General features: G+C 48.4%; 1 protein-coding gene across 1 annotated transcript in view; it reads left to right on the forward strand.

Annotated features, from left to right (window-relative positions):
• MRPL1 (mitochondrial ribosomal protein L1) overlaps positions 1–21501 on the forward strand; it is a 641951-nt gene that overhangs the window by 192666 nt on the left and 427784 nt on the right. The gene's annotated exons all lie outside the window — the stretch shown is intronic.

Here is a 21501-nt window from a genome sequence, read left to right on the forward strand (position 1 = left end):
CTGACGTTTCCTGGAAGAATTAGCATGTTACACAATACCAAGCCCTGTCAGCTGAAACCCCCGAGGAATCGGGTTTTTGCTTGCTGGAATCGGGAGGCGGGAGACTAGCCCTGAAATCGGTAGTCTCACGCCTGAATCGGGAGGGTTGGCATGTCTTCCCCGGGGTGATACAAGGTTGCGGCAGCGACATACGCGAGCTCCTCACATGAAATGGCAGGTGGCGCGGGAGCGATCAGCAGCTAAGACGAGCCTCGATTGAGATGGGATAGCGGTGAGCAGGAGGGTACAAGGCGCCACAAAGATCACAAAAGTTGTAACGATTGTCTCCAGGCAGTACACTTCACATAGCATTGCCATTAACTATGATGCATCCCCACAGTGTGTGACTGGTGATCGCCGGTCTCGAGAGATGCAAGCTGCTTCAAAAATTCTCGCACACGGAAGACGAATAAGCGCTGCGAAGCAGAAACAAAGGGACAACGCATGCTGATACGGACACAATAATACTGGCCTGCAGGAGAGTGTGCTGAATTGCTGAGCAGTGGAGCAAGGATACAGGCGCTATTGCAGGGAAAGGCAGGGATATGGCAGAGTAATACACTCGCAAAATGTCAGACAGCGGCAAACTGATCGGAGGCTAAGACGGGAAAGCAACAGGGGGTGCAAACAACAGGATCGTAGGAGGCACATCAGGGCTTACAAAATATATAGCAAGTGGCTTCATCAAGTAAACTCCTCACAGTAATATTATAGACTGGGAGGCCGTATGACCTGCCAATTGTATGTGTATGCTGACTGCTGGTGTTATGCATAGGGCGCATTTGCTGAGATACCCGTGCATGGAGCCCTCAAAATAGTTGATGCTGCGGAAGGGGACCGACTGTGAAGGGAGATGACAGGTCTTCTAACCCAATAGCATGGAAGACTAGAAATCGCCTAGACGCCGAACAGAATGTTGATTTAGGTAAATCGAGAGGAGATCGCGTGCGTCGCCTTGGTGCGACTGGTTGTGACACAGGGCAGAGGTAGACCGTTTAAGGATGGCGCTGGGGCCCTCAGGAATAATAGCACCAGTGCATTACTGATGATTTTCTTTTCCACATGAGATAACTGGCGATCACAAACAGAGGTATAATGGTCTACTGATTGTCTGGTAAGGGCCGGAGGAGTGGCCCATTACACGAGCGACGGGCGGATCTACAGCGTTGCCAAATCCACAATAAGAAGAGTTACCTCAACAAAAATGGGAAAACCCGACAAGCAACAATCCAAATTGTCATTTGAAGCCAAGAAAAGCAGTAACGGGGCAACAGTAAACTCGGATACTGAATTGGACACTGAACAGACCCCAAATGCGAACATGGAAGGAGTTTTGCAAGCAATCCAACGGAGCCTACAAGACATCAATGGGAAATTAGATATCATCACCTTGAGGGTTGATAATATGGTGGCTAAGTGTGATAAACATGGAGAGAGATTAGTCGTGGCGGAAACACGACTATCGGCGGTGGAAGATGAATCGCATGATGCAACACGAAAATGCGCAGAGATGGACAAGCTATTGGATACCATCAGGAATAAGGCGTAAGATTTGGAAGCAAGATCTCGGCAAAATAATATTAGAATCGCGGGAATTCCGGAGTCAACAAACACCGGGAAGATGGAAACCTATGTGGAGGAACTGATTCGAAATGTCTTTGGAGCGGAACATCTGTCCACGGTATTTTTGGTAGAGAGGGCACATCGATCTTTAGCTCCGTGACCAAAACCAGGTGCCACTCCCCGTATCATAATAGCCAGACTCCTCAATTATAGAGATAGGGATGTGATTCTAAGAATGGCTCGAGAAAAGAAACAGATCAATTATCAGGGGAATGAGCTGGAGTTCTATCCGGATTTCACAATGTCGGTCCAGCTTGCTCGACTAAGGGTTATGCACGAGGGTTGAGCTACAGTCCTCTAGACACTGGCCGCAGCACAAGATTGTCTAAAGAAGCTCACTCGAGGCGAAAGGAGCAGCAAAGAAAAGAATGCAATCAGGACTCGGACTAATTAGTTGTAGGAAAGTTAACTTTCGCTGATCGAACATGGTGGGAGATGGTAAAGTATAAGATTGTGTTATGGTGTGTTATGGTGAAAGATCGTTCTGCCATGTGAACAGTGGGGGTGTTAGAAATGGGATTTCTGGTTGGCTGAGGTTTGCGTCAAAACGAGGCAGAAACCACCACTCTAGTCAGGGCAAGGGAGTTACACGCCAAAGATAACCCCTGCTCACCCTCTAGGTAGCTTCGCACGAGCAGTCAGGCTTATCCCGGAGGCAATGTGTAAAGCATTTACGCTCGCACCCAGCAACAACACCCAAGGCCCACCACAAAGGAAACTCCACACAAGGTTATATATATAAAAATAGCCTTTGTATTATACCAAACACATTAGATAGTAAACACATAATTTACACTGTGCCACTGGCACAGGCGGAATTTACAGGGGATTATATATATATGGGACAGGGCCACATGGGCCACCGTCAGAATTAGCACTTAGAACATAGAATAATTGTAGTACCATAGAACAAGTGTAGAACACAACCAGTAACTACTTGTAAAAGGTAGGTACACACTATGCAATCCTAACCACCTTAGGCATATATCATGCAGGGAAACATGAACTCACTAGCATAACCTATACCAGGAAACACAACCTCATAAGCATAAACACATTTAGAGGTATAAGCAAGAAGCATTGCATATTATGCATAAATCACATTAGGCAAGTAATCACATTTGCGCCAAAAATCACATAATGACCCGAGGCCAACTTGGCCTCTCAGGGGCTCACAGGCCCAATGTCCTGAATGTCTGGGCTGGCTATGCAGGCAGCCAAAGAAGAATGCGCAAAAGAACAGGCCTAAACGATGCAGCTGCCCACTAAGTGCTGGGCAGCTGGGGAACTGATCCTGGGCACCAGCGGGCCCCCTGGCTCTCCTCTGGGGCTCAAACAACTGTGCCCCCAAAATAACGTGGGAGCCTCGCAGGCTCTGATTCAGCAAATGGTGCAATGCTTTGGAGCCTCGTGGGCTCTAGATACAAAAATGCCCCCAGGAGCCTCGTGGGCTCGAAATATAGCAATGCCCCCGAAATAAGGTGTGCGCCACGTGGGCTCTAAAGGAACGATTAATGCCCAGAACAGCATTGGAGCCACGGCTCTAAAACAGTAATGCTGCCAACACGTTGGAGCCTCCTGGGCTCTAAATTACAAAATGCTGCCACACTGGGGGAGCGGCCCGCTGCCAACCCGGGCCGCTCTACCTCCAGAAATGCCCCCGTGAACGTTGGAGCCTCGTGGGCTCGAAACACCAAATGCCCCCACAACGAAGCTAGCACCACTGACAACGAGGGGTGGACAGCCTCGGTAAGCAAACAAAAAGCAGAAGCGGGATGGGCACCCGCTAAGGCTCTCAGAAACGGGGTGGCATCAGCAAATAATTAAATAAGCGGGGTGGGCACCCGCAGGGGCCACAAAAGGGCACGAGCGCTCCCCCTAGGAAATACAACAGCGCTCTGCCAATAAATGCAAAATAAAGCTGGGGCACAACAACTACAAAAAGCCCCCAAAGAAGGATCCCCCTAAAGCAAAAAGGGGTCCCAGAGGTCCTGGGCATCAGGAGGGGCAATGCAAGGCCCAGGGTCAGCACACAGGGCACTCCACCAGCAGCAAGTCCCCTCCTGTTAGGAACCAGGGGCTGGGCAGGGCCCAGGGAGGCAAGCCTTCCCCTGGGCCCCAGCAGCAGCACGCCCCTGGTAGATTAAAGTCAGGAACAAGAACATTTTACAGGAGGTCACAGCCTCTTTTTATACGCACAAATCCTTTGTCTCTATGGTGTAGGGTGGGGGAAAACCAGACACAGCTGGTTCTGGAGCACTCTGTTGTGCTCAGCCCCTTTCCCCATTCACAGGACAGGCTAGGGACATCAGTCGCACCACAGGGGGCGGAGCCAGTATTGTCTAGGGAAGGCCCAGCCCTATTCAGGTCCCAGGTGCACCCTTCCCTGCTATCAACATGCAGATCTCTCTATTCACCACCGGGGCAGACCCATCCTGACTCCTGGAGCCAGGCACACCAGCCAGCTCCAGCCAATCACAAGCCAGATAGTCAAATCATATTCACTGCACAGACAGGCCAACGTCTAGAAGTTGCACTTCCACACAAGACACAATAAATCCGCACACATCATCCCGCAGCATTTAATCACACGAGTCCGCACATACCAAACTCGACCCTGCACTCGCCACACATCCGGAACCACCATGGACACACATATTCCCCATGCATTCCTATGGGAGGGCAGGCCACTCTCACACACGCACTCTGAGAGCGCACGCACTTTACACTGCACCACAGTGTCAAAGTGCGCAAAGACCAGAAATCACTATAATGATGTAACAAAAAGTTCAGGGGTGAAATTGCCAGAAGGGCCAAGTCCAACAGGGGGAGTGAGAAACTTGAATGTGAACATATTGCGCAGTAAATGGCAAGTGCAGGAGGGCAATATTGAGGGTAGACTGAGTTAAAATGAGATAGAGCATCCTCATGATTACAGTTGCCAGTACATGCATGCCGTTCTCTAAACCTGACCGGAACAGGCAATTTATATGAGAGGTATTTTACTGCAATCTAAAGGTATTGTCTTTCCTCGGAAATAGGCAGGTGTAAATGTAAATAAATGCCAGCATCTGTAAAGCGCACAGCTACCTCCGATGGAGGTGTCCCAGCGCTGGGGGCCGTCGGGAAGATTAAGCAAGTTATTGCCCAGAGTCACAAGGTGCTAGGCTAACCTGCCACCAGAGCCGGGGATCGAACCTTGAACCCTGTGGTCCGGAGTCAGGCACCCTGGCTGCTGCGCCACACCTTTTCCACCGCCACACTTCTTCCACCTCTAGGTGTAATATGTGATGATTGCTGTATGCCCCCGTTGTTTAGAATATTATGATGGTTAAGGGAGTCATGCATTATAACGTACTACAATTGTGACCGTAGAAGAACTACACATGAGATATAACACTTTGAGCGTGACCTAATTGCTGGCGAGCCACTTCCTGTGGCGATGCCCTTTTTAAAACTGTTTAAACTGAGCTTAGCATCATGGTATGCAGTGTAGAAAAAGGGGGCCAACAAGAATATCAGAAATCAACACCCGAGATAGGACTGCATGCCTAATGGTTATAACGCAAAATGTATATAATGGTCAATGTAAAGTCTGCAATACTAAAGCATACCTGCCCACATCCATTAAGTTGGATGGAGTTGTGTGCATCTGGTGGACCCCCTAGGCGGGTGTTCCCCACTCAAAAGTTGGGTTATGTTGTTCGTTGATATCCGGGTTAGTCTTTGGCATAATTGGGATTCTGAAGTGGTTGGTGGTGGTGGTGGGGGGGGGGGGGGGGTAGGGGGGTAGGGGAGTTATGAACAGTTTAACAGACCAATGCATTTAAGAGACATTGCTGAAATCCAGAATATGCTGAAGCGTATTAAATGCATAAGGTAATTTTGCAAAATGACAAGGCTATATGTTGTACGTTATACAGGACACTGATTGGGAATTAGAGAGATGGAAATGTCAAATGAGAAACTACAATCTGCACAATTGAATCTCTTAACTTGGAACGTAAGAGGATTGAACAACCCGAAAAAGATAAGGCAGGTTTTTGCTTATTTGGACAGATTACAGGTAGCTGTCTCTCTTCTACAAGAGATGCACATTGCACCACATTCGCCCATGCACATTGGAAAACGTTGGGCGGAATCAATATATCACTCACCTTACTCCTCATACATCCCGGGGTGTTATGATATTAATAAGGAAAGATTTAAATTTCCATATAGACACCTACATGAATGATGAACTAGGGCGGTATGTCTACTGACGGGCACACTGAGGGAGCAAAAACTGGCTATAATAAATACGTATGGACCAAATGTGGATGACCCTGATTTCTACCAAACAATATGGCGCAAAATTCATGATCTACCAGACATTCCTGTACTATAGGGGGAGATTTTAACATTGCACTGGGCGATGATTTGGATAGATCTGGAGCATCCACAGAACACAAGCGGGCAAGGGGTAAATTACATGACATTATGGCGGACGTGCCTATTACTGATATTTGGAGGGCACGAAATCCGGACCGTCTAAATGCAACACATGTTTCAGCAGCGAACCAAAGCTGGTCTCGCATAGATTACTGGTTGGGGTCTGACGATATATTACTCTGGACACGTTCAGTGAAGCATATGCCCAGGACACTATCCGATCACCCTGTGTTCATGTCCCTAACAATGCCACATTATACACCACCACTGTATAGTTGGAGGTTCAATGCAAAAGCATTGTTAGATACAGTGTATGTTGACACTATCCAGCTTACCCCCAGCTTACATTTTTCCTAATAGCTGTTAATTTTCTTCCATTTTTATCCTTATTGTCGTTCTGTTCGTGTTGTGTTCCTTTCCAGGCGCAGCTCTGGACGCCCCTTAGCTGGGGCAGCTGTGCGCTTAAAAATTGAGTTAACATAACATCATGCTATCACAGATTACTTTGCTTTAAGCAAACCCACTACTGAAGAACTCCGCCTCCTATGGGAAGCATTTAAGGCTAGTATTCGAGGAATTTGTATCAGTACCACAGCGGGTATTCTTAAAGATATCAGAAACCAGATAGCTGCACGAGAGACTAAATTACGTACACTAAAGCAGGAATATGACAGTACACAGAATACACGGATATTAGGTGAGAACAGAAATTTATTATCAGAATACCAAAGCTATGCTGAAGATGAACTAAAATATGTGACCAAGAGTCAGAGGGCGAGATCCTATGGGGAGAGTGGTAGACCAGGGAGATCACTGGCCGCCAAGATATGTTCAGGGCGTGCGCCGCAGAATGTAAGCCTGATAAGGGATAGAACTGGTACGCTACACCACGATGCACCGGAAATACTACGGGAATTTATGGACACTTATGGGGAACTATATGCCTCAAAGTGTACACTCTGGGGAAAGCATTATGAAATACTTGGTGAACGTGGAACTGGCTTGGTTATCGGACAGGCAGCGACAATATCTATCCATGCCAATTATTGTTGCAGAGGTAACAGAAGTTATTAAATCATTACCAAATGGCAAGGCACCGAGCCCTGATGGGTTCACGGGCGAGTTTTATAAGGCATTCGCGGACCAGCTGGCGCCGCATTTGGTGGAATTGTATGGTGATGCTTATGATAAAAACATTTTGCCACCAACGATGCGAGAGGCATTGCTAATTGCTCTCTTAAAACCTAATAAAGACCCGGAATATTGCGATTCATATAGACCTCTGTCTTTGGTTAATGTGAACACTAAAATATTGGCAAAATTACTTGCTGTTCGGCTGAAACCTCTGATGACCAATCTGATATGACGGGACCAGTCAGGGTTTATTCCTTCGAGCTCAACAGCGCATAATACCAGAACACTCTTTGAATTATCACACTACCTAGCCCCTAGTACAAAAGCTGCATCGATCCTTCTAGACGCTGCTAAAGCATTTGATTCTCTTTAATGGACATACTTGCATACGGTGCTGCAGCGAATGGGATTCCCACCTGGTTTTATACAATGGATACGATTGCTCTATGCAACCCGACAGCATGTATAAGAGTTGATAAATATATATCGGAGGCCATCACAATTGCTAGGGGGACGAGACAAGGTTGTCCTCTGTCCCCATTATTATTTGCGATAGCACTGGAACCCTTAGCGTGTAAGATTAGACAGGGACACCACTACTCAGCACTACAATTTCCGCAACGGCCGCTGCATATAACATTATATGCGGATGATATGATGCTGTATGTAAGAGACTCAGAACAATATCTAAACCCCTTAATTAGAGAATATATTAAATTCGGACAACAATCAGGACTAACAATAAATTGGTCTAAATCAATAATTATACCCTTAAAAGACACCACATGTCCTTGCATAACGGATTATCCGCTGGAATGGAAATCAGAGCCAGTGAGATATTTGGGGGTGTGGTTCCACCAGAACCCAGAAGTGATAATTCGCACTAATTATGGTAGAGCAATTGATGTTCTGGAAGATAATATTGGGAGATGGATACAGTTACCATTGTCATTAGCGGACAGACAGGCCATTGTAAAGATGGTAATATTACCAAAATTACTTTATTTAATAATATCCACATACAGCCATCAGCAGAGGTATTCCTTAGGATAGCAACTATGGTGCTCCGGTTAATTGGGGCTGGTAAACAAGCTCGTATCCAATTGCGCATTCTCACCCTGCCATACTCAAAGGGCGGTTTTAAAGTTCCAGATTTCTTCTTATATTATTTATGTGCGCAGGTGCAATATGCACACTTTTGGTATCACAGAATCCCTTTCTTGACTCGTGTTGCGATTGAAAATGGTGATGCCAGGCCAATTCCACTAGATGCTATATTACCACACAGCAGGCCCCCGCTGTATAATCGAGACATTAATACAATAGATACAACTAACAAAGCTTGGCGGATAATGGGATGGAAAGCTAACAAATTGCCACTATATGCACCTGCGTTACCACTGCATCACCATCCTTACTTATCAGTCACACAAGAGGAGGTGGGAATGGGTCTCCTGCGTCAAGTGGGGATGGATACCATGGGAGATTTGTATTGCGATGGGGCTTTTAGGCCACTTACTGAACTTTCATACATAAGTAATCAGACGTTGCTGTTCCGCTTCACGTATCATCGCTTACAGGGGGCGATAAAGAAACTGTACACGTCTTATCCTGCGGAATCGCCACAACTATCTACACTACAGCTTTTACTCACCGCACCTACAGCTGCACACATGGTATCTAGGCTTTAAGCTACAATGCAGGAAGACACAGGAGACGCGGCACAGGGAGCATGGAGTAAATGGAATGATGGACTGGATGTGCCACTGACGGAAAAGGAATGGGCTACTACCTGTTCACGCACCCGGAACCGTAACGCGATCGTGAAGGATCCCGTCGCGTACTGACTCCCCGCACTACGGGGACGCTTTGCTGTAGAATCTTCTATACTTCTCGCGTTGATACACGCCATTAGGCTATATTCCAAAGCTTCATTACCTGAAGAGCGCAACACTGAATAATATCACTCAATATAGATTCTTCGCCACGCACTCGTTGGAGAAGAACACTTTTGAAATGACAAGGCTTTTTAGAACCCGGTCTCGAGCGGAGCCGGGTCGGAATTATCACCGGCACCGCGACCTGTGGTCATATATCTATTTCCTACAGCCCTGAGGAGTCGCAGAAACTGTGTTTTCTGGCGACGAAACACGTGTCGGCTGGCTTTTCCATGAACAGAAAATAAAAAAAGAAGAACCAAAGCACTGATCCTCCAATCCTCCGTCTGTGATCATTGAACTTTATGTCCACTGAGACATCCTTTGTGCTTGAACTTTATTTAAGTGTGCAGCAGGTTTTGCTTCTTCGATAAATGTATTGAGCACCACTTCTGTTTTTCTGTTTCTGGAGTGGTTTTACAAATCTCAGTGGTATGGCTGAAGAGGGGTGAAACCCCGAAACCGGTCCTAGGATACTTGTTTCCAGTCCAGGGAGGACCTGGCTTGGCAGTTAGGGCTGGACTGTTCCCATGAGGCACAGGGTCAAGACTGATTTGCATATGGCTGGGTTCAAACTGGAATGGCATGGTGAGCAAAAAAACGATGGATTTAGGCCCAGATCTCTGTACTGGGGTGAATGTATGACATTATTCTGCTTTCTGTCCATCAACTGTTGTTTTTGTAATGCTAGGGACCAGCACATTTTCTGTTCTCTGTTGATTTTTAGATGATTTCTGTTGATTGAGGCAGAAGTATGTGCCCAATAATGTCGCTTATCTAGATTTTTGCTGTAATTTAAGTTGTTTTTTATTCTGTTTCTTTAACCGCTTCTTGTTTCATTTAGACAAACGAACTGGAGGGTTTGAAGGCATGATATCCAGAGCTGCAGAGAGATAATGTGCTGTTTTCAAGTCTAGGATGTTATTTTCTTCTTGACTCGTGGGGATGTTATTTACCATAATTGCGGGTTCCGCTTTCCTGGACGCCGGATGAATCTTCATTTACGACCACAGTGTTCTTCCAGGAGGTTAAGTTGCTAACAGTTGTGAGATTTAGGTTTGTCTTGGTGACCTGGTACTGACTGACTTTTGAAGTCTGTGATAGTTAACCCCTTCCATGCTCATGACGAGCTGAGCTCGTCATGAACAATGGGAAACATGGATCTGCAGCACAGAAGAGGAATTGATGTAGCATGGATGTGGTTAAAGCCCAAGACTGTGTAATGATAGTGGAGTTTTTGTACTGAGATTGTTCCTTCCTGGTCAATTTGACTTCATGTAATAGGTCACCTACTATTAAAGGTAAAGGGGGCAGTTTTGCCATGAGGATAGCACACATACAGTCTTTATTATTTACGGATGACGTGATAGACGGGCACCCTGCGTATGGCTGAGGCTTTTGCGCTTCCAGGAGTAAGCTTCTTATAGTTGAATTAAGCCTGTGAAAGCGCGAGTCTATAGTTGTAATGTACTGAGTTCATGTCTCAAGCAGTGATATTTGGATATCAAACTTGTTAGATTGATATTGTAATGCTTAGGCGATAGTGTCTAATCTGCTGAGCAGTTGCTCCTAGGTCCCCGTTTTTAGGTGAGGACCGACTGTCGTGGATTGAGGGACGTGCTGATTATTTTCTAAGGTCTTAGTGAAGGTTTGGCATGAAGGGCTAGAGGTTAAGAAAGAAGAGGGGACCCACAACGGGGCTTGATCCACCAATGACTATTTCCGTTTTCTATGGAGGTTCCCAATTCCAGTGGATCATACCCTTTCACCTTTGGATTAGGCGGTTGTTTTGTTTGATTATCTCACGGTGTGTTACAGGAGTTATGCCCACTAAAGTTTGCTAAAAAACTGGACCATTCTGTCGACTGTGCCTCCTGCCCTTGTGATGGGGAAACTGGTGACTGTGATGGCCTCTTTGGTTGCTGTTCGTTTGCTGAGATTTTTGAGGTCGAGGTGGTGGTAGAATTAAAGCAGAAATGTTGAGCTGGTTGAGAGACTTGAGGGCCGAGTACTGGTTCGTCCTGATCTGTAAGAAGCGTCGAAGGTCGTGGTGGACTAGGTGTTATGTTATCAGAAGCTTTTATAGCGCACGGTCACAGAGAGTTTTATGGCGCTGATACAGTAATTGCGTTGCGTGTGGGTTGTTAGTAAGCTTGTTTAAACAACCAGGTTTTCAAAGCCCTTCTGAAGCCCAGTAGATTGTCACAACTCCTAATTGACAACGGGAGAGAATTCCAAAATTTGGGGGCTAGAAAGGAGAACCTGCAGCCACCTTGTTGCTTGAGTTTGAAGGCAAGGGTGGACAGTAGGTGAAGGTGAGCAGAACGTAATTTACGCTTGGGGACATACTTGGTGACCATGTCGTTGATGAACCTAGGGCTCTTACAATGCAACGCCTTGAAGGCAAGGCAGCCTGCTTTCAAATGCAGCCCGTTGCACCACCGGCAACCAATGGAGTTTGTGCAGACAAGGCCTAGCCGATTGCCATCTCGGCTGTTTGTAGATTAGTCTTGCCGCCTGGTTCTGGACTATTTGAAGATGGTTAAGCAGGCACAATGGCAGGCCCATATAAAGAGCATTTGAGAAATCAAGGCGTGAGAGGACCAGTGCTAACACCGCCTGAACAAGGGCTGGGTGGGTCAGCAGGTGAGCAATCTTTATGATTTTTCGCAATTGGAAGAGGCTGGCGGATACCACTGACCCCACTTGGCCTCTAAGTGAGAGATCTGCGTTTATGACAACCCCTAAACTTTTCACAGAAGGTGAAGGGGTAGGGGAGGTGCCATATTCACTTGGCCAAAAGTGCGGGCCTCAGCTGATATCGATTTTCCGGGCAGCACAAGTTCCGTCTTGCCCGGGTTAAGCTTCAGATGGTTAAGATCCATCCAACGTTGGATATGGAGCATAGTGGTTTTAAATTCCACAACAGAGTTAGGGGAGTCTAGAGGAAAGACTAGCTGGAGGTCGTCTGCGTAGTTAAAGACGGCTACCCTCCTCTCCTTTAGTGAGTGGATCAGTGGCCCAAGATAGACATTAAACAGAGGAGAGAGGGAAGAACCCTGTAGTACCCCACAAGAGGTGGATACTTTGGGGGCCGTAAAGGTGCCAAGGCGTACTGCTTGGTTCTACCTGTGAGAAAAGACTTGATCCAATTGTAAGCAGGGCCTTGAATGCCAGCCTGTTCAACACGGTTCAGTAAGATGTTATGATCAACCGTGTCGTACGCGGCAGACAGATCAAGGAGCACCAGAGCCTGGGAGACCGCAATGTCAGCATTGGCTCTCAGCGTATCAGTAACCGCGAGGATTACTGATTCCGTCAAGTGCGCGGGCCGGAAGCCAGCTTGATTTGGCTCCAGATATTCTGATTGTACTATAAAATTAGAAAGGCACCTGGTCATATGGTACTCCATGATCTTGGCTAGGAAGGGGGAGAAGGGAAATAGGGCAGTAATTGGAGGGGTTTGTGGGATCAGCCCCAGGTTTTTTTATGTGTTAGATAGGGAGAAGCAGCGCATTTAGAACCTCTTTAACCTCCTCTTTTGTAGGGTATAGAGCAGCGCCTTCATAAAGGTGAATTTTTAAGGAATTTTCTGAATCCTGGACCATGTTGCACACATTGAATTCTGAAACTGGGTTAATCCGGGAATTAAAGTGCGCTCAATGGAGGGTGGAGACTCCTGTCTAAGGACTCTTTGCTTGTGCATACAAATTAATTGATGTCGGAGGTTCCCCTCCCCCTTTGAGTTTGACGCTGGTTGTCCTATGACCCTTTCTTTTTCGTTGTACCGTCTGTATTTCACCCCTGCTATGTCCTGAGCACATTTTGATGGCTGGATTACCCTGACCTGCGGCCTACTTTCAAACCGCCTTTCATGCTTCCTTTGATTACACTGCTTTAAGGCCTGAGCTAGAGCGCTTTGGGCCAGGGACTATGCACTTGCTTCAAAAGCGCTCTTAAGTCGTCCTCTTATTCTTTTATCCTTCTCATGGGTTCCATTAACCTATTGCTATAATTGCTTCAGCTATCACCGAAGGTATGTAAGGTTTAGCTCTTGTAGAAAATGCTGTGCATAACGTATGTAATGCTGTACGTCTCCGTCCATCCAGGGGTTGCTAGAGTCTGAAAGGTTGCGGTTTAACTTTTCTTCTGTTGGTCCCCCAGGAACTCTTTAGTTGGACGTCAAACCAGAAGAACTGAATTCCAAAACTTCCACAGCTCCCCCCTGCAGCGTTAATCTTGGCAAAAACAGGTAGAGCAGAGTAGAGACAAGCGGGTGGCAGCAGAGTTAAAATCAGTATTATGTTTACACCCAGGTGAGCAGGGCACTACAGGCGGACACAAGCTGCACCCAGTGGTGCCCGGGCCACCTCCGCCTGAGGCGCATGTTCTCCAGCTACCGTCTAGAGGGTCCGCACTCACCCACTTGAGGAATACACTGTGCTACGCACCGTTCTTTCTGTGAACTCCTGCCCAAGCGTGTTTTCAATTGGACACTTGCTCTTCTCTACTCCAGTGTCCGAGTCTGCATTCTTGCTCACCGTCAAAAAGATGCTGAAGGAATTTGCAATGGGAGATTGTGGCAGGATGTTGCTGGGATGGAGCTGAAGCTAGAGCTGGAAAGACCGGGCTGCCCCCTAACTTAACCGGGCCCAGACCGGTCACGCACCCACAACCTGCAACTCATAGGTCGTAACCCACATCTCGACCGGCTCTTGCGGCTTCTGTGACTCCTCCTCGTGCTACACGCTGCAAGTCTCACGCCTCTGATGTGTGCAGCAGCCCTTGTTAACTCGAGATCCTGGGGCTGAAGATAAAGCCAAGTCTGGCCTCACAAAGCTCCAAACGAAGAATGGAGTATATCGGAGGCCGCAAATGCAGCAGCAATGTGAAAGAGACACTTTAGTGATAGATTCCTTACCTTAGAATATCCCCAGGCGTCAGACTGGATCCGGAAAGTTTTGCTTAGCAGTACCCCTACGCGTCAGTAGGTGGCGTCCTGCGGCTCCGCGTCAGTCGCTGGAGTCGCATGCGCAGAGATGACATCACGGAGACTACTTAGGCGCCACCCATGCGCGCTGACGTCAGTTCTGTACACGACTGTTCGCACCAGGAACGCAGAGCCATGCAAGATACTGCCCATTGGTGCATAAAACTAGGGCCCTAAACGGGGATGACCCTAAGCCTAGTAATCAGTTCGCAGAACGGGGAGGATGGGTGGGGTGGTAAGGAATCTTTTACTAACTAATGTCTCTTACAGATATATCGTTACACAAGTAGTAACTTGTGCATATGAAAGAGACACGTTATTGGTAGATTCCTTACCTTAGAATCGATACCCCAGCAATACCAACCCCAGTGGTGGGTCTGTGGTAAATTAAATTACCTATACCTTTTTCTATACATTAATATCAATAAGAATAGCTCATAAAATGAGAGGCAGAGTCCGTGGTATCTGAGTCAAAAGGGCTTTATTCCAATGGCTCGAGCCAGGGGAGAATCTGGTTCCATCACCACTAAGGTTCAGGAAGGGATATCTTAACGTTTATTAACATCACACATTATATATAGTAAAATCACATAATTGCAATGAATACAGTAGGCGTAACACTCCAGGCGGAGCAAGTGAAAAGAGAGAGATAAGAACATATGGGCGTAGAAAGAGGCGTGTAAAGAGGCGTACACGTGGGTGTTCACTCGGCGTGTCATAGGAGTGTCACAGGTGGGTGGATGCATGGAGGAGATCCGCAGGGTCAGCAGAAACCTTTACCCGACATGCGCGCGCAACTAGTCATGACGTGTAATTGACGTGTAACTGGGGAGAGCTGGGGGGTTGCCTTTAGCACTAGAAGAGGAGTCTGGAGTCTGGGATGTCAGAACGACCTGCACCTTTGGCATATCTGATATCTTGTGTTTGGAGGATGTATTGTCTGAAATAAAGGTCTCTCGAGCAGAAGTCGTTCATCACTAAATGCTAGTATGTGCATACATTTCTTCGTGCATTACGTGGGGGCATGGGCCTACTATGGCAACGGGTTCAGTAAATCACTTGCATGGAGACAGAAAGGCTAGGCCCTATGCTCTGCAGGCGGAAAGTGTTTACCTATTTCAATGCAGGCCTTAGTGCAGAATTAACGTTTCATTCATGGAAGGCCTAATAACTGACATGTCAACGTTAGACGGAAATGCAGGGGCATTATTATGCCGGGCACAGGAAAGGAATTACATGGTAACATGGACATACATGGAGCATATGTACGTGGATAGGGTGCGAGTGGGGGACACATTGACCACACAAAATTTTTGCTTAGCAGTAGACCTCCGCGTCTGTCCCTGGCGTCGAATGCGCAGAGATGTCGTCACAGAGACTACTTAGGTGCCACCCATGTGCGTAGGCGTCAGTTTTCTTTTTCCGTGCCAGCAAGCGCAGATCCGGATTGAGCAAGTACCTCAGTCACTTTTTGACTACTATTTTGAGACTTTTTGTCTCGCCCTTTTTTCTCCTGGTGCGCGTAGGGATGCCTAGCTTTAAGTCTTGTGGTACTTGCGGCCGTAATATGTTGGTAGCGGACCCCCACGATGCTTGCCTCTACTGCCTGGAGACTGATCACGACTCCTGGGACTGTCGAGCCATGGCCCGGAAGGCCTTGCGGGAGTGGTGCCGGAAATTGCTGGAGACTCGGCATTCCTCTAACCGCTGCTTCGGGTCTAGGGGCCGTTCCCAGGACCGCTCGCGGGACCCGAGCCGTCGCTTCTCAGGCTCCAAGTCTTAGCCCTCGTATTCCGGTAAGCGACATCATAAAAAGAAGTCGAAGAAGCATGTTCGCTCTCAGACGTCCCCCCTCGGAGGCAGACTAGGGGGAAAGGGGCTGTTAGTCCCATGGTCTATCTGCCCTACCCGGGTCCGTCGGCGACTCCCAAACAGGTGCAAGAGGTTCTTTCTACCGTGGACCGCCTTTTCAGGCCTCGGACTCCCGCTGGCGCGCCTTCTGGCCCTACGGTCCCATGTCCAGACCCTGTTGGCCCTGCGGCTCTGCCAGCGGCTCCAGCCCTGGCGCCACAGGATCCTATGCGGTTGGCTCCGGTGCCACGTGGTGCAGCACTGCCGGCTTCGGCGCCGCCCTTGGCTCCACCCTCTGCTCCGCACGGGATGCCGTTTATCCCACCCTTGCCCCGGTTCCCGGACCATTTTGTTCTGAACTGGGATCCGCATTGGGAGGCGGCGATGGCACGACCCTGGCCGGCGCCATTCTTGGCGCTGTTTACGAAGCCATTTGTTCCTTCTCCGGCTCAGACCCTGCAGCCGTGACTGGCGCCGGAGGCAGAGGAGGACTGGGAAGGATCTGAGGACCCTCTTGCCCGGCAGTGTGATTCCGAGCAGGATTGGGTGGCCGATCTGGAGGACGCCGGCGATCTCGATGTCTCTTCTGACCCAGGGTTTAATCACCCCTGCCAACGATGGAGGAGGGCACTTCCTACATGATGGTGCTCCGTCGGGCTGCTGAGGCCCTCAACCTCGACTTCCCCTTGGTGGCAGTCAAGTCCGGAGAGGCGGCTTCTGTGGCCGTTCTGTTCTCCGTGACTTTCTGGTGTAATTTTATTCGCAGACCTGAGGAAATAGAAAATTTTGTGTGGTCAATGTGTCCCCCACTCGCACCCTATCCACGTATCCTATGTTTTTAAGATCTGTTGTACGGTCCACATAATGCCTCAGTGGGACTTGAATCTTGTCTTACTTAATGTGCGCTCCATTTGAGCCCCTTCACAACTGTCCCTTACGTCTTCTCACCTTAAAGACAGCTTTCCTGGTAGCTATCACCTCTTATTTATTTATTTTGCGGGTTTGTAGAGCGCTTGAATAAACTCCCAAGGGAGTATCTCCGCGCTATCTGACTGCTGAACCTGCAGGAGATCGAATTCCCTGGCTCCAATCTAGTTCTTAAACTGTGTGGTTAGACCTGGAACAAGAACGTCTTCAGCTTTTTTCTGAAGGCCAGATGGTTTTCAAGCTGCCTAAGCTGGAGAGGGAGACCATTCCATATCCTCGGTCCCCTCACAGACAGAGCCTTACCCCCTTGCCTTACCCGCTTGATCCTAGGAATCGTGAGAAGCATTTGGTCACTGGACCGTAGAGCACGAGAAGGAACATACGGCACAAACTTGTCTGCCAGATAGGAGGGACCCAAACCATGAAGTCCTTTGTGGACCGTACAACAGATCTTAAAAACAACTCTCTGACGGATGGAAAGCCAATGAAGCCTGGCAAGTAGAGGTTTTGAAGGTGTTCTCGGAGGGGCATTTAGAACCAACCTGGCTGCGGTGTTCTGCACAACCTGTAACCTATCCAGATCCTCCTCATTAGCTGACAGCAAGAGACCATTACAATAGTCGAGACGGCTGATAACCAACGCCTGGACCAGAGTCTTTCTGATGGTGTCTGGAAGCAATGGAAAAACTCTGCGCAGCAATCCAATGGTCCGAAAGCAAGATCCAACAATGTTGGTAACATGCTGCTTCAAGCTGAGTTCTTGTTCCAGACGTACCCCTAGGTTCTTGACTATCTGCTTAGGCTCGGGGACTGGTCCTAGATCTAAAGGCCACCAGTCAGGAGCCCAGCAGATCTTAGCCTCACCGAAAAGCATAACCTCTGTCTTTGAAACATTGCACTGCAACATATTCAAAGACATCCACTGGGAAACTGCTCTCATCCCCTCAGAGAAAGAATGTAATACCTCTGGAGTAAGATGGTCAAAGGGAAAGAGCAGCTGGGTATCGTCAGCATATGACACTGGGCAAAAACCAAAGGCTCTCACCTCTGCCAGAAGAGTGAGTGAGCTCCAGGCTCTTTCTTCTAAACCTCCTTTCCTTTCAGTTCATCTGGACAAGGTGGTTCTAAGGACCCTTCCTTCTTTCTTGCCAAAGGTTGTCACGCCCTTCCACATCAGGCAGACCATCACTTTTCCCACCTTTTTTCTGCCTCCGCATCCTTCCAGGGAGGAGGAAAGGCTCTACGAGTCTGAACACAAAACCTGCACTCTCATTCTATCTGCAGCATACACAACAGTTCCAGGTGGATGATCAGCTCTTTGTTGGCTATGTGGGAGCCAAAAAAGGTTGGGCTGTGCACAAACGGACCATTTCTCGGTGGTTTGTTCTGTGCATCAAAGCATGTTACTCCTTGGCCAAGAAGGAGCCTCGTGTGGGGCTGCGTGCCCATTCAACCAGGGCAACTGCAGCCCCTACTGCCTTGGGATGCAGCGATCCCTTGCAGGACATTTGTCCGGCAGCTACGTGGGCCTCGCTGCACACGTTTACCAAGCACTACTGCCATGACAGTCAAGTCCGGAGAGACTGCTTCTTTGGCCGTTCTGTTCTCCGTGACTTCCTGGTGTCATTTTGTTCGCGGACCCACCAGGGTTGGTATTGCTGGGTTATCTATTCTAAGGGAAGGAATCTATCACTAACGTGTCTCTTTCACGCCCCACCCATCCTCCCCGTTCTGCGAACTGATTACTAGGGTTAAGGTAATCCCTGTTTAGGGCCCTAGTTTTATGCACCAATGGTCAGTATCTTGCATGGCTCTGTGTTCCTGGCGCGGAAAGTTGTGTACAGAACTGATGTCCGCGCTCATGGGTGGTGCCTAAGTAGTCTCCGTGACGTCATCTCGGTGTATACGACGCCAGCGACTGATGTGTAGCCCCAGGACTCCACCTACTGATGCACAGGGGTACTGCTAAGCGAAAGTTTGCGGATCCAGTCTGACGCCTGGGGATATTCTAAGTTAAGGAATCTATCACTAACTGATGTCTCTTACAGATATATTGTTACACAAGTAGTAACTTGTGCAACAGGCCCCGCACCAGCAGACCCCCAGCAGGAGCAGCAGCACCCAGCAGAAACAGTACACGGAAGCCCTAAGCCTCCTCTCCGCGAGCTGGGGGCGGTACTGAAGTCTGCACTGGGGGACTAGGGACTAGAGACCTAAAGCTGCAGGTTGCCAAACAGCCCAATTCCCCCTTGATGACTCCTCTCGCTGCTCTCCACCGCCTTTCTTCCCCGCCGAATCACGCCAATGGTAAGCGGGATGGGGGCCAGATTGATGGGTCTGGGGCTGATGACTATTCCTCTGGCTCCCCCAGGCTCATGGGGCGCCACTCCAGCAGTTCACACCCCCTCCAAATGCGCTTGTGCAGTGCTGGGGCGTCAGTAGTGTGCACGCTTAGGGATAGAAGGTGTTCTGCTGTTGTTATATTTTTCTGTCCCTTGTGTAGGGCACATTGCTTGATTTCCTGCCGGCCGGTAGTCCCCACTGCGATGTGGGTGCAGCGCCCCATCTCCCACCCTTAAATGTATTATACCTTTCCACGAAGGTCGGCGGGGGGTACCAGCCGTGGCTCCCTTGTATGTCTCGCCCACCTACGAGGTGCAGTAACAGCTCCTTCCCGCCGAGACTCGTGGAGGGCAGTCACACCACTATAACACTGTTGGGGGCACTTTTCAGTACAGGCCAATATTCTGTCTGGACTAGGGCCAACAGGGTGGGGGGGTTGCCTGCACTATGTGGCTTCTTTTCTTTGTTTGTTTCCCCCCCCCTTGGGCTGTGATGGAATCCTCCTCACCTCCTGTGTAGTGAGGATTTTTGAAGTTCCAGCCCGAACTCCCGGGCCGACGCGGGCCATATGCCCCCACCCCCCCCTCTGGTCGCAGAGTCTCAGGAGCGCCGCGAGTTTGGGCTGCCCCTTTTGCACGGCCCCAGTGTCATTTAGTTGACGTGCCCGCTGCCTCGTTCCACGCTCCAATCCACTGCATCCGTTCTGACTCGCTGTTGGCTTCTGCAGTACTTCCTTGAGCCGCTCATCTCACGCAGGTCTCTGTGGGTACTTGGCTGAGTTCTGAGATAAATTCTGCATGACAAGCTCCCTTTAGAGCGGTGGTTTAGCGGATTAAAGTATCATTTGCTGTCTGGGCCTGTCCCTTTTGCATGGCCCGGGCCTCAATTAGTTGACGTGCCCGCTGCCACTTTCCACGCTCCACTCCACTGCATCCGTGCTGACTCAGTGTCGGCTTCTGCAGTACTTCCTTGAGCCGCTGATCTCACTAATGTGTCCATGGGTACCTGGCTGAGGTCTGAGATGAATTCAGCATGACAAGCTCCCTTCAGAGCAGTGGTTTAGCTGATTAAATTGGTACAAAAGGGGGTGGTGATGGACGGAGCATCTGAATCAATCCAACACTCACACCCAGTCAAAAGATCTGGGTTTAATCCATCACCGTTCTTTAGCCCACTCTGCCACCCCAGTTCAGACATGGCTATATGCAAATCAATCTGACCCTGTGCCTCATGGGAACAGTCCAGCCCGAACTGCCAAGCCATGTCTTCCCTGGACTGGAAACAAGCATCCGAGGACCGGTTTCTGGCATTCCAGCAGTCTTCAGCCCGGCTTGCTTGAATCAAGTGGCAAAGTGAGCAAGGGACTCACGTCTGAGCATACCCTGCCACACTTGTGGCGGCCAAAAGCGGTACAAAAGGGGCTTGGCAGTTCGGGCTGGACTGTTCCCATGAGGCACAGGGTCAGACTGATTTGAATGGGTGTGAGTGTTTGATTGATTCAGATGCTCCGTCCATCACCACCCTCTTTTGTACAGCGTTTAGCGGATTAAATTAACATTTGCTGTCCGGGCCGCCGGAGCTTCGCCGTTGTGCAGCCATCTTGGTTGCGCGCCCCATGATGAAATCATATTTGACACTGTTTATACGTTATTAGAATATCCCTTATGCTTTGCATGGCAGTATCTGGTTCTGTACAATGAAGTAAGGTCCCCTTGTTTCCGAGGAGTGGGAAAGCCTGGTAATAGGTTACGCGAGGGAGACAATGTTAGACTTTTACATTGCGATTTTATGTGTATGCACAGGATTTTGTGAAGAATGTCATACAATCGGAAATGGTCTCTGTGAAAAGATGCGTGCTATCTTTTAACTTTTGTATTCTACAATGAATTCATTGCTTTGTGATTGATCTAATCAAAATCTGATATTTATTTTTTCTTTTCTTTGCTATACAAAATAAATTGGCTAATGACATCTCTTTTTCTACCCTTCACCTTGCAGACCTTGCGTCTTTGCATCTTGTATCAATCCGTGTATTTTCTTCAGAACATTTCTCACTCTTTAAATTCATTTGGTGTTGCTTCCCTTTTAAACCCGCAAGAAAATAATTGTAATGTAAGCCAGATATATGATGCTTTGTGAATGCAGGGATTATGCAGCATAACAATTAGAAATCTAGACAACAGCAGCAATTGAGATAATATGGTTTTCTAGACTGAATTTTATTTT

The sequence above is a fragment of the Lissotriton vulgaris genome, chromosome 3_1, assembly GCF_964263255.1.
Source record: "Lissotriton vulgaris chromosome 3_1, aLisVul1.2, whole genome shotgun sequence".
In the NCBI taxonomy this organism is placed as follows: Eukaryota; Metazoa; Chordata; class Amphibia; order Caudata; family Salamandridae; genus Lissotriton; species Lissotriton vulgaris.